A 6000-nucleotide genomic window follows, 5' to 3' on the forward strand; every position below is an offset into this window, starting at 1 on the left:
CCACACTCCAGTGTAACCGGATCGGTGAAGAAATCCAGGCAGATGGGACAAATTACCTCCTCGGTCCAACTCTTGACCGGTCCTTTCGAAGCCATGTTAACTCCCAGCACTTCCTGATTCAGAATGCTTTCACTTTCGGGGAGCTGCTGATCCCCTGCAGTACCGCGATTGTCCACTACGCGCGCTGCAGTCTCAGGAAGTGAACATTTATGTTGCTCTCTGTGGGAAGGAATTGTGGTAATTTCCAGATCAGTGAGGGATCAGAAACAGATTAAGCAGGTCAGAGCAGAATGAAAACTCAGCCATAGACTGCCTAAGCCCGGATACGAAAGGAGAAGGGTCAGGCATGAGACTAGCAACCCCATCCCGTAAAAACCCTGTGTGACAGAAACGTCAAATGAATCTCCAAAGGCCCCATCCCTGGGTTCAGAAGGACCATCCCCTGGAAGACGACTGAAGTCATGTGCTGAAAAAAGAAGCGACAGGGCCGATCAACCCGGGCCCTGGATTGGGGTCTCTGGCGAGCTGCTGTTGGCGACCCGTAGGCATGGTGGGCTAAAGCATAAGCAGAATCAGAAATGAAGCCGGAGAGAAAAGCCTGGTTCAGTCTGAGGCAGGACTGAAAGGGACAAATTCTGAAAGGAGAGGCAGAAGAGACTGCAGATGCATTTCAGTTCTGGTCATGTCCCACAACACTGCAAAGAGCACTTGTTACTACATGTCTGATCCTGGAGATTTTCTGATTCCTTGGATTCCCTCCCCCCAGCTGATTGACAGTGATGAACCCATTGATGGCAATGGCAATGACATGAAAGTAGTTATTCTCATTGGAGTGTGGCACTTTTGTGATGTGAAAGTCATAACTCAGTTGGCATCGAGGACAAAGCTGTTTTGAATCCTTCTTTACGGAGAGAGAACTAAATCTGACGGAAGGATTTTTTTTTGCCATACAGCACTAAATGACATTTTTACTGATTCGACTTTACTGGTAGACTTTTCATCCAAGATTAACTCGGAAATATATTTTTGTTCCGAGTTTCTAATCCTTGCATGTATACAGCTGGGCCTCGACAGTGTTTGAGAGATAAATTCGCTCACATTTCCTCCGACTGCACCGGGACAACGCTGGCAGAGTCACGCATGGCTGCCTCTTTACCCAGAAGGCCCCACGAACGAGAAAGCTGTCAGTCCGCCACCGAAAGATCTACGATGCGCATGCGCTGCAGAGATGGCGGCGGTTCCTGCGCTCATCAGCTGAAAACTCCCGGGGGCCCGGGTACGGATCGTGGGGCTGAGAAAGAGGGAACCGACCGGGGCTGTCCTGGGATGCAGGACCAGTCCGGCAGGAGCTCACAGTAATAGCCCTTCAATCGCGTTTCAGACGCCGGAGATTAATTCCCGCCCGGAGACCCTCCTACCTGCGGCCGGTCCTTGTGAGCCCCCTCGTCAACTGAGCGCATGCGCGATATTCGGGATGTCCTCCGACCTCCGCGCATGCGCATGTGAACAAACAGGAGAAAATCTGCAGATGCGGAAATCCAAAGCAACAGACGGGAAATGCTGGAGGAAAATCAGAGGGGCCGGCAGCAACTATGGAGAGGAGAGAACAGTCGGCTTTTCAGACCGAGACCCTTCTTCAGGACTGGAAAGGAAGGGAGGTAGTAAGAATGTGGGGGGAGGTGAGATAATAGTGTGAACAGAAACGTGGACAGGACAGTTCTTTGTGGGTCTCCAGTACCACTCATCACCACTTCCGGCAGAGAACCACCGGCAGTGCAAACTGGGGTCTGTCTGTCAGGAAGGCAGTAATCCAGGAGTCAGTGAGTTTGTCTACGCCCATCCTTTGCAGGTTGTTGCACTGAAGACGTGACTGGATTGTATTGAAGGCACTAGCGAAATTAAAAAAAAACGATTCTCACAATGCCAATGGGAGTGAGCTCGCTGCAACAGATAGATTATGTATCCACACCCTCATGAGGTTGGTAGGCAATCTCCAGAGCGTCCAGGGTAAGTCAGGACCAGCCTCTCCATCACCTTCATCACAGGAGATGTGAGGGCAATTAGTCTGTCGTCATTAAGTTCAGACGGAGTCGCCTTATTGAGCAAAGGAACCAAGCAGGAAGTCTTCCACAGCACCGGTATCTTTTCCCGACTCAGTCTCAGATTGTAAAGGTGAGACAAAATTCCAGAGAGCAGACTCACACAGGCTGTTCACCTGATCCTTGTTTGCAAAAAGACTCATCCAGACATCCGATTTGCAGAAACACCAGTGCGTTCAAACTGGGGAGAAGTCGTTCTCCTGCTCCTAGTGTGGGAAAAGATTCATTCAGTTACCTGAGCAACTGAAAGGTCAGACAGTTCACGCAACGGAAGCAGCTGTACACCTGTTCAGAGTGTGGGGAGAGTTTCATTCAGTTAACCCACCCTGAGAGGCTCCAGCGAGTTCACAATAAGTAGAGGCCACACTTCTGTCCTGAGAGAGCGCAGCGATTTACTCAGTCATCCCACCTGCTGAAACTCCAGCAACTTCACTGCAGGGAGGGAGACATGAGGGAGCTGTGGAATTCATTGCCATGGACCGCTCAGAGGCCGGATCTCAGTGTTTACATAATCAGAGACTGACCAGTACTGGATTCCTAAAGGCGTCGAAGTTTATGGGGAGAAGACAGGCAACTCAATGTTCACCCCCATCCAGGGGTAGGGAATGGGACCAATTCCAGAGGAGGATGGTTTTATGACTCTGGGGCTTTGTAATGGAACCCTAACTCCATCCTCCTCATTCCCCTTTTCCCTCCTGACTCCCCTCCCTCACACTCCAATGCATGTGTTTGTGTGCTCACTCACCCTCCATCAACGATGTCCTCTCTCCACCAACACACTCACACTCTGTGCACACTGCAATCCCTGTGGGCTCAACTGATCCAAATATTTAATGCCCTCCCTCTGGCGCCAACTCCTTCGCCACGTGTTAAACAGTTTATCCTTCCTATTCCTGGCACAGATGGCAGTCCTGAGATCACAGCCCAGTATGAGCTGTCTCTTTACTTTGCACCTCACTTTCTGAGCTTCCTTTGCAGAACCTTGTTACTCTACCCCGTTCCCATCTGAGCCGCAGAGCCATACCAAGCGCCAGAGACCCAACAGCTGTGACTTACCTTTGCGAGGTCATTCCCCCAGCCCACCGGTGTGAAAAGTGATATACCTGTTGTTCAGGGGATGGCCACAGGGATGCGCTGTTGTGACTTTCCTTTGCGAGGTCATTCCCCCAGCCCACCGGTGTGTAAAGTGATATACCTGTTGTTCAGGGGGATGGCCACAGGGGTGCGCTGCACTCTCCTTCCTGACTGTCACTCAGTTTCCGGTGCCGTGACCTTGGGTGCAACTACTTCTCTCTATTTGACCTACCTATCACCACTCCAGCATCAATCCCTTCCCTCCCTTCCCTCAGTAGTCAAGGGTGCATTTCATTCGGTCCCGGCGACCTATCTAACTTTCAAAAGCTCCAGAACATGCTCTTTCTTAATGACTATAAACTCAAGCCTTTCAGTCCAATCAGGTCCCATTCACTGGTGAATACTGAAGCAAAGTATTCATTAAATACATCCGCTACCTCCTTCCGCTCCATGCACATGTTTCCACAATTGTACCCGATTGGTGCTATTGTCACACGGCTCATCATCATTATTGTAGAAAGCCTTGTGGTTTTCCTTAATCCCGCTCGCCAAGGCCTTCTCATGGCTCCTGCTCGCTCTTGTCATTTTCTAGAGCTACAATAGTACCAATTTTCTTGAAACTTTTGTTAGCTTTTCTTCTTAACGAGATTTTCTACATCCTTTGTACAGCATGGTTCTTTTACCCTGCCACCCTTTCCTCACTTCAATGGAACATACCTATGCAGAATGCCATACAAATATTCCCGGAACAATTGCCATATTTCTGCAGTGCATTCACCTGAGAGCATCTGCTCCCAATTTATGTTTCCACGTTCCTGCCCATTAGCATCGTATTTCCCCTTACCCCAGTGAAATGTTTTCCCAAATTGTCTGCTCCTATCCCTCTTCAGACGCCATGGTGAAGGAGATAGAGTTGTACTCGCTTCCTCCAAAATCCTCTCCCACCGAGAGGTCTGACGCCTGACCAGGTTCATTTCCCAATACCGGAAATCTTGCCACAGACCCGGCTTCAAGAGTCTGAGCATAGAATCCAAATCAAGTGCAGGCCTGTTCATCCGATGTGTGTATGAGCTACTGACGTCTTCAATCCGGAATGATTTACCTGATGTTCCAACGGATTAACTGCTAATTACAACCTAAATGCAGCAAAATAGATTTTCTTACCGCTAATCTATAAAACTGCATCATCTACATACTGTGATTTACCCACCCCAGTACCTATCTCAGACAGAATATCATTAATCATAATATTAAAGGACTGCAATACTGCCATGTAGGGTTCGAATATGAGTTTCCCACCCTCACCTGCATCGACTGCCGAAATAAATAAGTCTGAAAAACATACAATCTCGCCTTCACTCCTAATTTCCGTAATTTAATCAAAAGTCCTTCATTCCAGAACATATCATCTGCCTTTTCAATATCAAAACATACTGTTATTAGAACATCTTTATTTAACAGTACTTTCCTATTCTCATCTTCCAAACATAAAACTGAATCGAATGTTTTCTACACTTCCGAAATTCACTCTGATACAAAGCTGTATCACCTCTCTTTTCCAGAATATAATCCAAACGCTCTATCACCATAAATTCCATGAGTTTACATCAATGATTTATGAACGATTTAGCCTCTGACCAGAAGAATCAGACGGGGAGCTCCCAGGTTTCAGAGTCGGCACTACAACTGCCAGATTCCATCAGAAAGGAAGATGCCCTAACTTCCAAATACGATTAAAACATACATTGTAATATTATCACAAGAGTGTTGTCAGGGCATGTGACTGATCATACAGCAACATACATCATTCTTTCCTGCCGACATCTGACCTGCATTAAGAAAGGATTTCTCAAATCCGTGCCCACCCTCAAATCCATGCCGACCGTTAAATCCGTGCCCACCCTCAAATCCGTGCCCACTCTCAAATCCGTGCCCACCCTCAAATCCGTGCCCACCCTCAAATCCATGCCCACCCTCAAATCCGTGCCCACCCTCAAATTCGTACACACCCTCAAATCCGTGCCCGCCCTCAAATCCATGTGCATCCTCAAATCCGTGCACACCCTCAAATCCGTGCCCATCCTCAAATCCGTGCACACCCTCAAATCCATGTGCATCCTCAAATCCGTGCACACCCTCAAATCTATATGCACCCGTAAATCAGCCTTCACCACCAAATCGGAGGGAAACCCGCAAATCCAATGCTGCTCCCTAATCCGCGTGCACCCCCAAATCTGCGTACAGACAAACACAGCTTTTGTAGCAGAACAATCAGCCCATTGATTGCTGGCAACATGTCTCTGTGCAGGGACCCAAAGGAAACCGATCTGTTAATCCAGCACATCGCATATGCGATTATGTTGGCTGAGCTTCCAACAGTAAACCCTACCGACTGCTAGAATGACCATCTTAAAGACTCATCAACACCGAAAAGGAATCTGATCAAATTACAACTTTGCAAGGACAAGTTTCACCCACCCACTTTAAGCCTAAAATGACGGCAACTAATTCTGATGTACAAACTGGAAAATGGCTAGTACGTCGTTTCTTTATCGTTCTCTGCAATTCAGGCACAAAAACAGCCACACCAACGTTCCCAGTAAAATTATTTTTAGAAACACCTGTAAAAATGTTCTATCCTATCATAACAATTTTCTTTAAAATACTGATCACCCAAAAGACTCCCAGTCATAACAGAATCCTTGGAATTTATTAAGTCAACTAAAGTCATTGAAAAAAAAATAACAGGGTGGCGTTAGCAGGAAAGCCACAGTGGAACTTATTGCATCATCCAGCAAACACATATCCCGAGCGAGAGAAGAACATA

This window comes from Hemitrygon akajei, unplaced genomic scaffold, assembly GCF_048418815.1.
Source record: "Hemitrygon akajei unplaced genomic scaffold, sHemAka1.3 Scf000123, whole genome shotgun sequence".
NCBI classification, from domain to species: Eukaryota; Metazoa; Chordata; class Chondrichthyes; order Myliobatiformes; family Dasyatidae; genus Hemitrygon; species Hemitrygon akajei.